Raw genomic sequence first — 17,752 nt, 5'->3', positions numbered from 1 at the left:
TGCAGGGCTGGAGCTGTGCCTCTCCCAGTGCCAGCACTCTCCTCACACACCCTGGGTCCTGTCCAGGCCTGTAACTGCACTGCTGTAACCTCAGGAGGCATTTCCCTGGCACCTCTGAACCAGCCTTTCACCCTCAGCCTGGCACCAGGGGAGCTCTTGTCTTTCCCATCCCAGCTTGGCCCCTCATCTGCATTCCTGGGAATCAGGAGTGACTCAGCTGCATCCCAAATCCTCTCCAAGCTGATCCTGAGTTAATTCCCACAGTCTCAGGGGTGCAGCACACACACACACACTCACACTCTGAGTAGCATCTTCTGCATCCTCTCCAGCACTTTGCAACAAAGGTGTATTTGCCTCTTAGTGGAACATCTCGCTTGGTTTCAGGGTCATTTCCTGTGACAGCTCAATGTCTGTCTTCTTCATCACCTCAAGATTTAGCAAAATGATATAATTAGGATAGGTGTGCTCCTTCAGCCAGCCAGCTGCTTAGGAAATCAGGCCACTGATTAAAGGAGCACACTGAAATCAGGCTCTGTGCTCTGGCCCAAATGTGACTTTTTTTAGGGACTGGAAGTACTGCCATTGTGTTCAGCCCTCGTGGGAATCAGTGGCATTAAAAGGTGGGACGTTGGTGCTGTGCCATGGGAACTGTGACCAGAAAATCTAGCAGAGGCTGGACCTGGATACATCTGAGTTCAGTTGCCATCACCTCTTCTCCCTGTGCTTCTAAAGCTGTTACTTTCAGGTACTCTTCTGTTTCCAAACAAAAATTTGAATTTCAATTCTTTTCTGCCTTACTTCTTTCTCTTCCTTGAAAGAAAAGATACAGGGTAATTTTTCCAAGTTTAGAATCATGGAATATCAGCAAAGTCCAGCTCCTGGCCTTGCCCAGACCCCCCAACAGCCCCACCCTGAGCATCCCTGTCAGCGCTGTCCAAGCCCTCCTGGAGCTCTGGCAGCCCTGGGGCTGTGCCCATTCCCTGGGCAGTGCCCAACACCCTCTGGGGGAAGACTTTCCCTGATACCCAACCCAACCCTCCCTTGGCACAGCTTCATGCTGGCTTTGTTCACTCTAGCAATATATTCTGCTAACAGAGCTTTCTCAGGAACTCCTGGCATCTTTTTGTAACACAGAGGAAGAATTTGAACCAAAAACTAAGGCTGGGACAGGGTACAGAAGTGGAAGGGAAGGAGGCAATGCATATCCTTTTGAATTTATAAACAAGTTCAAGTAAGGGACTGTGTTTTCTCCCCTCTAACTGCTGGTAAATATCTGAGGAAATTGTTTGTAATAGAAATGTTTATTGGAAAAATAAACTTCAGCAAATACTTAAGGAAAACAAATGGCAGATCCAATCAATCCAACATGACAACGCATTTGCTTTAGAAATTTGAAACCAAGCTCTATTTCATGCAATCCAGCAGAAAAAAAACCTCCTGTGTACCTGGTCCAAGTGAACCTGCATCAAAATGCTGTTAGCATTAAGAATCATTTGCTGAAAAGGTTTTGAATTACAAATACTGTGCTGAAGGAAACTTGCAAATTGTAAATAAGGAGCTGGATATCATCAAATAATTTTTACAATGTACTTCTTTGGCTTTGCTGGCAGCACAGGGGTGCTCATGTTTGTGACGTCTTGAGATTTTCTGTACAGATACGTGCACTTGAAAATATTCATAATCACCTGAAGGACTGGGAAAGGAGTAGAGGAAAAGGAGCGCTAAGGCCAGGCAGAGGGAAGAGTGGGAAATATTTTGTGCAAATAAATAAAGGGAATTTATTATGATTGTTGTGCCCTCTAAAATAGGCCCTGTTGTGCCTCCTCAGCTGTTCAAGTTGTTCCCTCTGGTAGAAGCTGCTTTCCTTAACCAACAAAAACCTGCTTAGTGCTGCTTGTCCTCTTTTGTTTTGTTTTTATAATTGAGTTTTGCCATGTGTGAAATCCCAATATTTTCTTGAAACCATGAGGATTAAATGCTTGACAAATCGGAAAGATTTCAGAAAGGCACAAGACTTGGAAAAGTTGGGAGTTCATTCCCTGGTGTTTTCTGTCACGTGAGCACATGAACTTTTTAGATCTGTGACTTTTGAAAAGATTAAGCACAGTGGGGAATGAGCATCTCTAGGCCTTTCCCTTCTCTCCATAGGTTCTTTCCTTTGGTATTTCATTTCTATACATCTCTGTAGTCTCCTGGAATCTGCTTTTTTGAGGTTTCTCTCACTTCTTGTGCAATATTAAATGTATTGCCGTGTGCCAGCTCTGGAAGGGAAAGGTGATGGCTGTGCTTTTGGGAAGGAAATCATTCAGGTGCTGCTGATGTTTGCAGATGGGCAGGTCGGGAATTCCTCCTGTGAGTGGGCACAAGTGGCACCTTGAGCAATGATCTCTTCCTCAGCGATTTTGAGCTTTCTTCTCATCCCCACCAGAAATTTGGAACCCTTGGATGGATGTGCTTCCCTCTGAGCTCCAGCACCTTTGTGTCACGGAGCTCTCCCGATATACAAACACATTCCCCTTTTTCTGAACCCATCACCGGATCTGCGGGAACAATCCCTGTATTTCTCGTGCGGCAGGGATAATAATAGCCCTTCCTTTGTTTTGCTGCGGAGATTGGCATCTCTGCATCACACGGCAGCGCCTGAAACAGCTCAGCTCTCACCTTGCCGGGGCGGGGGGCTCTGACAATGAGCTGAAATTAAGAACCGGCACAAAAAGGGAAAGCTGGGTGCTAAATACCGAGGAGGTTAGGAACGTGTTCAGTGGGGTTTGTTTCCCGAGAGCACATCCCAGCCTTTCCCAGCGAGGTGAGCTCTCCTGGATGCGGCTGGAACTTGTGCTTGTGCTTTGCACGAGGCTCTGCTGCGCTGAGGTGCCTACTTGGAGTTCGCTTTTTTAATTAAGGCTCTGTATTGTAACTAGTCAATGTACATTATTGGGAGAATGAATGTCAATGCCAGTGCTTTTTCTTTCTCTCCTTTATCTTTGTCAATGATTCAAAGACATGATTTATGGTTAGTCTCCGTCTTTCAGGATCATCCATCAAGCGCTGGTTTCACTACAGGGCTCCAAGTTGTAAATCATGCAGAAAGGCTGTCACTCATCTCATTTAACCCTTTACACACGGGGATGGAGGAGGCGGGCTCTGCCTCTCACAGCTGCAAGAAAGAGCAATAAAATGGCCATAAAATTGATGAAGTTAGACTAATCTACACCATTAATTGTTCCTTGTAATGCAATAATTATTATGAGGGACAATTAAAAAAACGGGCCATGACTCCACCCTCCAAGTTCACCCTGAGAACCTGGAGGACTCCAGGGCTCCATAAAATGTGTCACATTTTTGTTTTCCCTTTTGAGCTCCTTTCAGATTTTTTAATGTCCATTACAGACATGAGCCGAGCTTCTCTTTAGAATCAATCACAGGCTACTTCTGACCATGACCTTGCAGCAGCTAAAGGAGTGCAAAAGCCCATTAGCAGCTGCTATTTTCAGCTGGAAATTAACAGTTCTTTTTCTTCTCTCTCCTTTTCCCCACTCCACCCCTCCCCTTTTTTTCCCCTCTTCTTCCTTTTTTTTTTTTTGGACAGGAAGACAGCAAAAAATGAAATGTGTAAGTGGCATGGGAGCCTCCACACTTAGCCTTGTCTGCAGGCTTGAGGGCTGGTGACAGCTTTGGCCGAGTGCTGACGGCTCCTCCGTGCTGTCCCCTGCCAGCCCCGGCCGCGGCTCCCAGGTCACAACTTGCAGACAATGCCTCCACCTGCTCCCAGCCAGGGAGACTGGCATTAAATAATGAGGTGTCTTTCTTCTTTATCTTGCCGTCTTATTTATTTATTTTTGGGCTCCAAGTGTCGGAACTTGGTAATGGAGGGTTATTAATGAAAACCATACGTTTGGGGTCTATTTGTTTCGATTCTGCGGTGACTTGATGGCAATTTTAGCCCTGAATTATGTATGGCTCTGTTTTGCCTAGGCAAGCTGATACAAACAACAAATATAGTTAGAAAAAGATATATCAGTAAATAAACTGAAAGGTTGTAAAATATGAATGTTTATCATCCAGACGGTGCCGCTTCTCTTCTTTTTTACATGAACTCTACTTGAGATGGTATTTAGGAGCTTGGGACTTCTTCTATTGCAGCAATCTCTGCAGCTTGTCATGAAAACAAATGACACCAGAGGGAACCTTGTCTTACACTGTATTCTTTTGCATGAACCTCCGTCTTCTTAAGGTGCTCATAATTTAAATTTATATCCTGATTTATTGGAAGATAAGATTCTACCCTTCTTCCCTCACAGAGCCGTCTCCTTTTAGCCCAGGCTCCTTCCCCTTCCCAGGGCACTGCTCACCCAGCTCCAGGCAGGCAGGGAGGGCAGGATGGATCCCATTCCATCCCTCTGGAAGGGCACAGGAGCTGCTCGAGCCCATTCCTGCTATAAAGGATAACACCTGCCACTGCTTCTGAGCCTTGGCAGCCCTGAATTTGTAAACAGGGACCTTTCTGCATCTTACACAGCACCAGGCTGTGAACTTGGGGGGAAACAAAGGGTAATTCAGTTGTCTGATGGCGTCAAGAGAAACGTGCATCCTCCATCCAGGACATCAATTCTGGTTTTTAAAGTATCATCCATTGCAAGCATCATGATAAATTAGCACTTGTTTTATTCTGGACTAAAGTCTCATCCCACAGGGATCTCCAAGAATTTCTGCTGCTAAAATATAGCATAGAGGAAATTATAATTTTAGTATCTCTCTGCAGTCTTAATTAAGACTGTTCTTCTGATATAAAGCTGTGGTGTCTAATTACCAGAAAGCTGTCAGAAAGTAACTTTCAAAAAACCTGTGTCAAAAAAGAGTTGGGAAGACTGGAAATATTTATTGAGTTACAATTTTATGGTGCTGGTGGATTTTTTTTACATCTAACAGACAACATTACTACTAATTCCTGTCTCTCAGTATTCCACCTCATGAGATAAATCCCAGTTCCAGCCCCTCTTCACTGAACGGTTCCTTTATGTCCAGGTGACATTTGATAGGTTTTGCTTGAACAAACAGGGGAATGTTTCCTCCCATTTTTTATCTTGTTACTTCACAAAGTACTTGAAGTTTTCAATTTCAGTGTATTTCAGATCACAAAGCCCAAATCTAGAACAAATGTGCATTTTTCCCTTCAATAGCAGCAGAACCTCTGCAGTGCAAAACTCCCAGTTAACCTGCAGAGGATCAGGAATCCTCTTGGAGATGCATTCCTGGCTCCTGGGTCTTGTCCTGGAAAAGGCTGATATTTATGACAAATGTGCTCTTTTGCTTGGCAAGGAGTGGGCAGAGGCTGTGCTGGCTGGGTGTGCCTGGCAGAGCCCAGGGAGCTCAGCCAGGTGTGGTGGCCTCTCCTTCGCCCAGGGACCAGCACTGAGCCTGGCTTTGGTTTTGTTCCCGGCTGAAAGTCCCTTTGCTGAGATTTGCATCAGGTAAAAAAAACCAACCTAGGAGGGGTAATATGATGAATGCTGACAGGTACATTTGCTACAATTGATTAAACACTTTTGCCATCCTTAGGATTTTCTTTCCCCGCCTGGTGCCTTGCAGAGAGAGAGGTGTGAGTGACTTTGTCACTGACATTAAACACTTGTATGTACTTGGAGCTGCAAAATGTTATCCCCAGAGTTTGTTTACTCGATCTGTATTTCCAATCAGTGCAGAAGGTTTACTAAAGCAGTTCATTACTGATTTATTTATGATGTATTTAGATAGCAAATATGGTTCTGTCAGCAGTTGCTGGCTAAACAGTGTTGACAGACATTAATAGCATATGGTATAGGAATGGAATTATGATCTTTAAGAGTCTTTGTGTCTCAACATACATTTACAGTTTGAATCTTTTCTTAGGTAGAGAGACAGAGAACTTCCAAACAAGCAAACACTGTTTCTTTTCCTTTTTGTAACCTTTGGGGTTTGCTGGTGGTGACATTAAAATCTTCTGTGCCTGTTTAGCTGTTCAATTTAATGGAAGACAAATTCTCCCAAAGGTTTAATTTATTCTCACAAACTGAAATCACTGCATTCTCACCATGGGAAATGGCCTTAATTTTCCCAGCCTTCAGTATACATCAAGCATATAATTCATTTCTCCCCCCTCAATACTTCGCTCATTAGAAAACAAAGTTTTTGATATTTAAATGTTACATGGTTTAAGTTGAGAAGCAGATTTCAGCCCCGTAAAGTGCATTTGCAGACATGATTGCCTCCCTGACAGCAATGGGTTTATGCAGGGTGGAACAGAAAAACACTTGAATTTTTGACCTTTAATTGTCTGCTTCCTCCAGTGTCGCTTATGTCACATTCCCACATCAGCATTTTCACCAGTGTCGAGGAGAAAAGGCAAAAAATGAGGAAGGAAGAGGAGACAGAGGTGAAACCACCTTGGGGCAGTTGATGCTGGTGGAGGAGGCTGAGTTGTGTTGGGAAGAAGATGAATTTCATATCAGAGGTTGTCTCTGAACCACATAGGGATGAACAAATTAGGAAATAATATGGGAAATCATCTTATCCTTTTTTTTTTTAAGATTCATGATAACGGAGGAGGTGAAGTGGGAATTCAGTGTTTCATTTCCAAAGTGGTGGGCAACACTTTGCCTTCCACAAATTGGAATTAATGCCCCAAAAATCTTTGCTGGAATGAATGGTTGGGCTCAATGACCATGGGTGTCTTTTCCAACCTGAATGTTTTATTGATTCTGTGATCTGCAGGTGCTCATCAGACAAAAAAAAAAAAAAACAAAACAGCACCAGGAACAAGAGAGAGCCAAGAAAAACAAAACATTGAGCCAATTCTTCCTCTCCCTAAATCCTTTTGCTTCAGAAGAGTTAAGCCAGTAAGAAATTCAGCTTCTTGTACATGGAAAAGTTAATATATCCTTAACATCTGAAAAATTATTAGAAATGAAAGCCTTCAGAGTCAGGCTTCTCCCCTCAGCTCCACAGACCCCAAGAGTTGGTGGAATCGAGCTGCCCCTGACACTTTTGGCTGCTTTTCCTCCCAGTGAGTGTTTAAAGACTTGTTTGAAAGGGCAGAGACTAAAACATGGTAAATTCCTAAATAATGGATTAAAAGCAGATTCAGTCTTCTGCAAGTTCTTCCTTTAAACATGTTTTTCTCTGTTTGTGCAACCCATTTCCATTTTGTGAGGGAACCAACTGCACGGAAGGAGCAGTATAATAAAAATAAAATAAAATAAAATTACAAAATTCTAAAATTCAGATACAGACTGGTCAAATTCCAGCTGTGCATTGGTGGGTACAGCAATTAGCCCATGCAGACAAGGAGAACTGGGAGTCGTTCAAGACAAACCTTGTGCAGGTATTGGCTCGTTCTGTGGCAGGCTTTGCCTTCATTTAAATTTTAGATTGACAAACACATTAAAAATGCATTTTTTTAAGGTGTTATTGCTGGTAGAAAGAGAAAGAAAACCAGGCCAAAATGCTTTGAAAGGGAAGTATTGTTTGGATTTGAACCCAGTGGATAAACTGAAAGTGTTTAGACAGTCTGTAATGAAGTGTTGTTGGCCTCTGGTCTGTAATAAATGCTTCAATTTTATAGCTCCAAATCAACTTTACCCATAAAATCCTAAGGGACTTTCTCTACTTAACAAATCAAGTAGGGCTTGGTGTCCACAGCCAGAGTATCCTCGTGTGTTGTCAAAAAGCTCTGCAGAGCTACACTTGCACAGCTCCCACTGATAAAACCAGCAGAAATCACAAGTTTTGCTTTCACATTATCAGCACTCAGGACAAAACCTGTGCTAGATAAGGTGCAAGAGATTTTTTGTCATGAATAATCAGATTTTTGGTAGCAAATGGATTTTCCTGGTTTGAATCCAAGCCTCAATAAAATGATTGGGTGGGTTTCTGTTCAGGAAGTCCAATTAGTGTGTGAGTCTTTTATTAGAACACTGTGCACTTCCTTCTCGATTTCTTATTTCAATTATTGCTCCAGGGGTCTGTTTAAAATCTGAGTGCAGCTCCTGTGCCACATTCCCACAGAATAAACACAGCTGGGATATGGATGGAAATGCAATGTCCAGAATTCCCTGTAATGCTCCTTGTCCCAGCCTCTCCCTGCATCTCTCAGAAAGCAGGCTGGGCTTTCTCTCTAATTCTCTCCAAAATCCTGCTCTGCTCACCCTCCTGGTTCCCAGAAGAATTTTGAGGGAAAACCTCTCAGATTTCTGTGTTGCTGTGGAGGTTAAAGCCCTGCTCACGTTGAAGGGAACCCTCTCAGAGCAAGCTCTGCCCTGCACTGCTTTGATTGATTTATTTCCTGCTGCTTGTACTTTCACTGATCACTTTCTTATTACTTTCCCACTTCCATCCATTTCAGCTTTTCCTCCTTTTCCAGCCATTCCTTATGCCACCTGCTCCCACCTGATGGATTGGCTGCTCAAAGAGTTGATCCTGACCTGGCTTGGGCCCTTCCCCAGGAAATCAATGATGCCACACAGACAGAAAATGATGCCCCGATAAACACCCAGGCCCATTTGCTCCTCTGCCCAAGGGCAGACCTCCAGGGGTGGTGTCCCTGTTGAATGCTGATGAAATGGAGGAGAGAGAAATTAAAACAAAAATGGAGAAATTAGCTTTTTGTGTGGATTTAATCACTTGGAAATTCTGCACTTACCCTTGGGATTACTACAACAATAATAACTGTATTTTAATTCTGTAAACATTTTTAAATAGCCCTTTTTTAATGGCTTTTCTAATATATATTTGGACTTGCCTGCAGCAGCAATTCATCATTCAAAGTCAGTATTCTGAGTAATTTGGTAGAGGTCAGATGCCCTCTGCTCAGTTTCCTTCCAAGTCTGAGAGGCTCAAAAAAAAAAAAAAAGTGGGGCAATTAATAAAGTTTTGTATAAAGTTTTGTTGCTCTGCTATAGAGCCGGGTGGTAGAGAGCTGGGTCATAGTTAATCCATCCTTTCAGCTCTTTCAGGACTTCAGTCTGCAGTTTTGATCACTGGAGTGTTTTGTGACCTCCTGCAGGCCTCAGGTCCACTTCTGCTGGAAATAATAAATGGCTTTTTTGTACCCTTCGAGGTCCCTCTCTTCAGCAGTGGTGACATCATGGTACCTGTGCTGGAGAAGTTGTTTCTGTCAGTAATGACCTCTCTGATTTCTGGGGGTTTTGCCCATAACTCAGAGTTGTTCTTTCTTGCTGAGATTCAGGAAAAGCTGAGCCAGTGCAGCTGCAGCCTCCTGTTGTTGCTGCCTCTTTTTTCATGCTCTGTCCCAAGTGATAAATGTCAGATATCACTTAGGACAGGGCAGGAATGCAGACTGAGACTGGGGTGATTATGATCTGTAAATGATCTGTGCACTGGCCCTGGCTCTCAACCCTTCCTTGGATCATTGGAGACCCAATTTAAAAGAACACAGCTTAATGTTTGGGTTTCTGTGATTTTTTTTTCCTTGCCTTGAAATTTCCGTTATTTTATGAATCTTGATAGATACTTGGACACTGTGTTTATTTCCATATCAGTTGGACGTTTTTCCTTTTGACATGGATTGATTTGTTTTGCACAAGTTTCTTTGCAGAGCAGAGCCAACAGTACTTATTTTACTACTGAAAATTATTGGAATTCTTACTATTAAAAGGTCTTTATATCTGCAAGGAAACTGTGGGGCAGCATCTCAGAATTGGGTGGAAAGAGAGAGAGGAAAATGCTGCAGTGAATCAAAGCAGGGAGATTTTGGGGGAAGGAAGAATTTTATTCCACGTTGGTAGAAGCTTTTGGCAGGGCAGTGCTGCTGTTGGAGGCAGTAAATAACAAAAGAGCAAATAAATAAACGAAATCAATAAATGATGAAATAACAGAGGGAATAATAAACATGCAGTGTGTTTACACTGGTAATCAAGAGAGTGATAGGAGCTGATTCCCCCTAATTCCAGGCCAAACTGGTTGCAAGTTCGTGCTCCCAGAGCCACCTGAGGCTGTGCCTCTCAGAGAATATTTCAGGCAGGACCTTGAAAGCTTTTCCATTTTGAAAGGGATTTCAAAGGATCACAGGCTGATTCTTCTCCCAGTTGCTGCAGCTTTGTTGGCTGCAACAAGACAGGAAAATCAGGATCAGACCCTCTGTGTGCCCTTGCCTGGCAGAGAAATACCCAAATATCGTGGAGGTGAATGGAATTGTCCATATTTTGTGTGAAATGCTGGTTTGGATGGCTTGTTTAGGTATCCCTCCTTCTGCAAAGGGGGACAGCAGTGGTGGTGGTGGTCCCTCTCTGCCCATGCAGTGCCTGCAGGAGGAGAAGTTTGCTGCAGTGAAACTCTCTCTGTTCCCTGTGGCTCTGCTCTCCCCACAGCCCAGGCTGGGTTCTGGCTCTTGGCTGCTGTGTCTGCACGGCTGAAGGAGATGTTTTGACCTTTCTCATCTCTGAGTGGTGTTGCAAAGATGGAGTGATGTAGAACAGAGATTTTGTGACAGAGTAATAATAAGAAAGAATCTGACTGCCAGTTGCTCATTACTGGATCTCTTTTAAATGCCAGAACCTTCTATGTTTGCCTTCAAACAACACTGAGCACCTAAATCACCATAGTAAACAGATATAGAAAGAGACAGAAAGGTTAAAAGTGTACTCATAATCTCTTGCTTTTCCTCCTAAACATGTTTGATAGCAATATTGTTTCTTAAAAACAATATGACCTCATTTGTAAAGCAATATTCATGCTAAACTAGTCAGCTGTTAAATATACCCAGCACTGTGCATTATGATGAAGCTAAACCAGAATTTCAATTATTTTCTGGACACATTTAAAATTATAATACTTTACTGGGTTAGTGTTATAGTTCATCCAAATTACTCACAAAGTATCATATCAATCTCTTGCAAGTGCTTATTGCTTACATCTCTGGGAAGTTGGTGGAAGGAAGATGCTGTTGGGGGTAATGACCTTCATGCTGCCTTAGTGCTCTGATGGTGATGTGGCTCTAAGTGCAGGCAAGCCTAATGGTCAAAAGTCAATGTTTGCTGGCCATCAGATTTGTCACCAAAGAAGCAGAGTAGTCATTTGGACCACCACATGCAGCAGGATGCTCCTGGAAGGAAAATAAAGAGGGGAAATCAGCCACTTGATGATCTGTGTATTCTTTTAACACTGTGATCCCAGCAAGGGAAAAATCACACTTCAAAATTATTTGCAGTTTTTTATTGCCTGGAATGCAAGATCAAAACAAAGCAGGCAAATGAGGAAGACAGATTTCATTATACTCCCACTTTCTACTTATGTACCTTATCTAAAGAGATGTGGAGAGAGAAATGATGCTGCAGCATTTAACCAGCTCTGAGTAACCAGCACAGATTTATGAGTATTACTGGCAAGTCTGGCTTAAAGCAGATCTTACTGGAGCTGCACTAGGACTGAATATCCAAAAGCAAAATCCAAAGGCCCACTGCTCTTTAGACAAAGGTTATAGTAGTATGCTTTTAAAACTTATTAAATATTATTAAAAGTAATATTAATATTTTCTAAAATCAGGTCAGATAGAAGGTTCTGGGCAATGCTTTATTGCAAGGGGCTTGTCTTTATGCAGCATCTTCAGCTGGGCAGGAATTCTGAGCTGTAATGAAACATGGAGGAAGTGCTGCTGGCTCCATCTCTAACCTCAGTGGATCACCACACTGAGTCCTCAGGAAACTCTGGATTTTCTGTAATACTTACTGCTCTTACTCCAAAAGAGACATTTAGGAGCTCTCTTGAACTGGGTTTTAAGCTCTCCATGAGCCTGAGCACTCTGCTGGATTTAGCCAAGCTGGTCTGGTTTGAGTTGGACTGGCCAAGCAATAATCAGCCTTTTTACAACAGAAATCCTATCATTTGTCTCTCCATCACACTATTGATCAGTTATTAACAGAAACAGCCATTTCCAACCTGAACCCCAAACCCAGCTGTGTGAAGGGCTGACTCTGCAAGCTCTTTGCACACTGAGTGTAGCAATGAAGAGGAACATGATTCTGTGGAGCTGTTTTTAGAATAAACCTTGTGCTTTCAGGGCTGAATTCTCTTCTCTGCCCAAGACTCTCCCCAGGGGAAGTGTTGGTCCTTGATCTCTCAGGGTTTATTGCATGTCCTGTGTCCTCCTCCACCTGCTCCAAGCCAGGCCCAGCTCTTTTCCAGGAGCATGTGCTGTCCATGAGATAAGCCATGGATTCAATAGAAACAAGCCAAAGATTTATTATTTTTTTTAGGATAACAAGCAAGTGTCCATAAACATAATCCTCATCTTCTTTTATTTATAATTGTAGTTAATATAAATGTACTTCATTACTGGAGAGCAGTCTTCACGGCCATACAATAGCAAACAAATTCTTCAGAAGCATCTTTAATTATTCATTTGGCTGCACTATATTTTATGCTACTTTTCATAAATGTTAATCTTTATTATTGCCCTACCAGGAAAAAAAAGAAAGGAGGAAAGAAATACCTGTTATTAAATGACCTATCAGGCTGACATGGATAAATGTTGGTAGCTATTTAATTGTTTCCCATCTGCAGTTTTATACAGTTTCTATCAAACTGAAGGGTAATTTTTTTAGTAGCTGCTTATTTTAAATGTACAAAACCCTTGTGTGTAATTCCATTAGCTGCCCTACAGCATTGCAATCTACAGTTTCCCTGAGGCTGTTGTGAAATATTGATGAAATCCTTGCTTTTGTGGCTTCCTCTGATACACTAAACATTTGTCTGATGTTAGTTGAACTTGAATGGATCTGTTCAGAGTTATATCAGTAGTGACTTCAAAGGCTGTAAGGCTGTTACAGTTTTTTTTACAAACTGAAGTTTCAAAGCCTTACCATGTGGTACTTTAAAAAAACAAAGTTCATATCAAATGAACCAAAGTGTTAGCAATACACTGGTAAGACTCATTACAATTTCAATTTCTATAGATATATATTTTTTTGTGATTCTGATTGGTAGCTCATGCCATTGAAAGAAATTTAGATTGGTACTTAGGGCAACCCAGGATAATGAAAGAGGGAAAACATAATTTTTGAAAGTTGGATTTTAAATGAAGTAATCTATAAATTTACAAAGCCACTCTGCTGTTTTCTACAACAATAAATAGCACAAGAGAAAACAGAAGAAAGGCAAAGGGAGACAAAAGTTTTAGACTTCTCTTTTCATCAGCAAAGTGATTTACAGTGGTGCAATTAAAGTGACTAATGAGGAAAGCATATTTGCTGCTACTGTATGCCTTGAAGTTTTCAGGCCATGCTGCATCTTGGAGAGAGCCCCAGGAGCTGAGTGGAGCTCACAGTGTTGGGGCTGTGTGGCTGTGTGACAAACCTCACCTGGGCTGTGTGACACCTGCCCCAGACCTCACCTGGGCTGTGTGGCTGTGGGACAAACCTTACCTGGGCTGTGTGGCTGTGTGACACCTGTCCCAAACCTCACCTGGGCTGTGTGGCTGTGTGACACCTGCCCAAAGCTCACCTGGGCTGTGTGGCTGTGTGACAAACCTCACCTGGGCTGTGTGACACCAGTCCCAGACCTCACCTGGGCTGTGTGGCTGTGTGACAAACCTCACCTGGGCTGTGTGGCTGTGTGACACCTGCCCCAAACCTCACCTGCTGAGGTCAGGACAGAAGTGGTGTGAGGGAGAGCAGCTGGGGCAAGGGGGAGGTTGAGCTCTTTGCAGTCACAACATTCTTTAGGAGCATCTTAGTTGGAAATACAATCTGGGGATCACCAAACACCATCAGCTGGTTATAAAAATGGCATTGTCAGTTCCAGGAGTTTGTAGAAAATATTTTTAACAAGAGGCAAATGATGACATCAGAGCCCTCGTGTGAGGCACTGGAGCTCCTGGCTCCAGCCATGGTGGAATCCTTCTCTGCAGCAGCCAGGACCTGGCATGGAATGGATTCAAACTGACTGAAAGGATGCCTTGCTGCTTTTTATTCAATAATGCCTATGCAAACAATGTTATCCTTAAGGAAAAATATTCAAGAAAAACCTCCACAATAATTCCTTCCCTCCTCTGCACTCAGCTCAGCAGCTCACATCAGCTCCCCTCTCTTTTTGCTTGTGTTAGGTTTTTTTCCTGCTTTATTACTGTTTTTGAGTTTATGGGTCACTCACAAGCAGTTCCCTCCAGCCACTGATCATTTGGCTCATAACTGTGCAGGATGAAGTGTAAAGGACATAATCTGTTCTGGTTTTGCTGCTAAGAGCCCACTGAAACTCGGGGGTATTTTGCCTTCTTAACCAGTAGGAAATTGGATATTTAATAGAAAACTTTATAATACAACTCTAATTAAAGAACAACAAAACGAAAGCCCCAAATTGCTTCATTTCAACATTGTATATAAATAATAGCTATGGCTTCATGGAATTGCCTTTGTGTGCTAGAATTCAGTCAGAGTGGAAGCCACTCTTTTCCTTGCTCCTGCAGAAGCTGCTCCTGTCCTCCTGCAGTGGATGGTGGTGGGTGTTCCTTCTCCTACTCTGCAAGAGGCAGGATTCATGCCTTGGTATCAGCTGCTGTAATACTTGAAAAACAAATTTCTAGGAAAAATACCCTCGAAGGAATATTGGGAAAAATCCCTCCTTTGAGGTGCCAAGTTGTTTTGGGCACAAAATTCATCACCATGGTGGTGATCCACGCTGAGGCACTGCAAAATGAGAGTGGGTGTGATGGTAAATAGTAACAGCAACAAAAGCTGCAAAAACTGCCCCATTATCCAAATGAATGAGCTGGCATCCCAGCAAAGAGGCAACTGAGCATCTCCAGCCTTTTCTGAGGATGTCCAAAACCTTCCTCTCCGCTTTGGAACTAAAACTCAAAACCAGGACTTTCAGGCCAGGTGACAGAGATGTCCCTTTGTCCCTTCCATCCATCATTCAGAGCCAGGTGCTGTCTGTGCCACATTCAGGAACCTTTCCCCATATTTTCTTTCCACCTTGGAGAACTTAACAGGAAGTTATTTCTGTCGTACAGAAATTTTGAACATAGCCTTAAAAACTCTGAAATTCTATCATTCACTCCTTTATGGCAAATTTCATATTTTGAGAGTTCTTTCTATAGAATTCCATTGCTTTTCTAAAGTGTTCTATTGGTTTTAACATTGTTAAATTCCAAAATGTCTTTGATAAAGAGTTATGCAATGGAGTAGGGAACTATTTTTCCCCCAGCTGCCAATTTCTCTCTTCAGTTGATTTTCAGATGGCATGAAACTGTAGCTCTGAACTCCTACAAAGAGCCAGGTTAAGCTTTGTCTGTGGGTGCTTAATGCAGTTCGACATCTTGGAGAAGGAGGAATGAGAAGTGGTCATTATCCATTATCTGCTTGGAACCTTTCAGAGAAAGAAACAGCTTCTGCCAAACTCAAAAAGATGTTTGAGCTGAAGCCAGACAAGGAGGAAACAAGATCACCTTCTAGCACTGTGAGATTGCTTTCCTGATGATGTTGTTTCAAGGAAAACTGGAATGTGTATGGCTGAAGAAGTGCAGGTGGTGCCATGGGTTTTACATGGATTAGCAGAGTTGTTCTGGACAATGATTCACTGTCCCTTCTCTTGGCAGAAAATAAATTTTCCAGTCTTGGAAAGAAACATGTATATATATGTATATGTATTTTAATAAATGTTTCTCTACATGGAAAAAGAGCAAATCTGAGTAAAAATAGTATCCACTGGTGGAAAAGTTAACAGTGAGAATGAACACTTTTGACAAAAAGCTGTATTGACACTCCTCAGCTCAGGTCAGGAGGGATGGATAAGGTGGTGCCACTCCCAGGGTAGTCGTGGGTGTCAGTGCTGGGTTCACTCTCTGGGAGCCTGGCTTGGTGCTGTCTGCAGGGAAGGGTCCCAGCTCCAAGGGAGGGTTTAAACCCAGTTCTGCAGGTGTATTAACTAGACCTGGTTTATTTTAGCTCCTCTGTGGAAATATTCCAGAAATAGCCAAGAAAATGTCCTTTTTGAAGAATAAAGAACCAGCTGTTTATTGCAGATCTCATCCTAGAGAAGGAGGTTTCTGAGGTTGCCATGAATCCAGTCACAGATACAGAGAGGAATTAACAAACCAAATAATTTGGAATTATATTTGTGATTATTATCCATATAATAATATTATCCCTACTGATGTCATGATTTTTACATACACCATCTTGAGGTCAATCAGCACTAAACAGAACAGCATTTCCATTTAGGAAGCCAAAAAATTGCTTCCATTCAATGCTTTGAAGCTCCTGAGTTCTGTCAATTCTTAATGACAGTGACATTTCAGACTCCCACTTCTTCAGGACTGCACTTTTCCCATCTTACATCTGCCTGGGCCTGCTTAATTTGGGTGGGAAAATTTCTCATCTAGGAAAGGGAGGAAGCATTCATCCAGTTACCGAGTTTGGATTTCTCTCATATTATTTCTTCCCTGTAACACAGTTACACATGAGGATCTCAGAGGTTTGGAATGTCAGAATAAGCCTGGGGGAGAACTGGTGGGAAGAGAACAGGTCACTCAACAATTTATTACATGGACATCAGTGTGACGTGCAAAATTTATGCTACTTATTACAGACTCTGCATTTAAAGCATGTGGGTGTACAGATATAAGACACTCTTTACTTCTAAAATAAATAATGCAAAGTCCATTTAAATTAATGTTATTTCTGTTAACCAGCTACATCCCTTCATGTCCAATGAAATCTTACTAAAAAGCTCTGTTGGAAGAACACGAGCATCTCTTGTACCCGAGGTTGTCTTGCAGAACTGGTCTCCACTGTCCTTAAAATGCCCACAGCAATTTAAATCATTTACATAAACAGAAATGCTTTTACAGGGAGGACACTGAAATGTGTTTTTAAAGCTGCCCAAACCCCTAAACCATTAAAACAGATGTGACTGATGGTTTTGTGAAATTTTGATGGTGCTTTCTGCACAGAGTCACAGAATCCACCCTGCCATGGGTGACACTTTCCGCTCTCCCAGCCTGCTCCAAGCCCCATCCAGCCTGGCCTTGGACACTTCCAGAGATCCAGGGGCAGCCACAGCTTCTCTGGGCACCTGTGCCAGGGCATCCCCACCCTCACAGGGCAGAATTTCTTCCCTATATCTAATCTCAACCTCCTCTCTGTCAGTTTAAGCCATTCCTCCTTGTCTGTCACTACAGTTCCTGATGGAGAATCCCTCTCTGCCTTCCCTGTAGACCCTCTGGAGATGCTGGAACTGGTTGCTTCTCCCACTTACATGAGATTGTGTCAGTCTCTTACACAGACACCAAAAAAGAGAGAATTCCTCAGCACAAGTTACTCTTCTGTAAAGGTTATAGTAAACATGTCAATGCCTAATTAAGCAGCAAATTTTATCCATATTGTGAGGGATGTGCAGCTGTCTGGTACTTCTGCTTTTCCTAGAGAAGGACAAAGGATCTTATGAGGAATAAATTACTGTATGTACCTTCCAAAGGAAAATTTAACTGAACACAATTTGCTTTTGTGGTACGCAGTACATTACTTTTATAAACAAAAGGGTTTCACTTATGCCTATTAACACTTTCAGATGTTGTATTTTGACATATAAATTATTTGTGTACATCCTAAAGTGCATTTTTAGGTGATCAAGTGGCAAAAGGTTACTGTACCTAGATAATGCTCTGAACCAGTAAGATTATGGCACTTATTTTTCTTCTCTTCCTTGCAAATTCAACCCCTTCTCTCACTGAGGCTAAAAACAATTTCATAGAATTGAAGCT

At 42.4% G+C, this 17,752-nt stretch overlaps 1 protein-coding gene across 2 annotated transcripts in view; it reads left to right on the top strand.

The window, feature by feature from the left end:
- TSHZ2 (teashirt zinc finger homeobox 2) overlaps positions 1 to 17,752 on the top strand; it is a 213,203-nt gene that overhangs the window by 110,519 nt on the left and 84,932 nt on the right. The window lies entirely within an intron of this gene.

This window comes from Agelaius phoeniceus, chromosome 17, assembly GCF_051311805.1.
Source record: "Agelaius phoeniceus isolate bAgePho1 chromosome 17, bAgePho1.hap1, whole genome shotgun sequence".
Lineage (NCBI taxonomy): Eukaryota > Metazoa > Chordata > Aves > Passeriformes > Icteridae > Agelaius > Agelaius phoeniceus.
The sequence above is the reverse complement of the archived record's forward strand: the minus strand, read 5'-3'. Positions and strand labels throughout refer to the sequence as shown.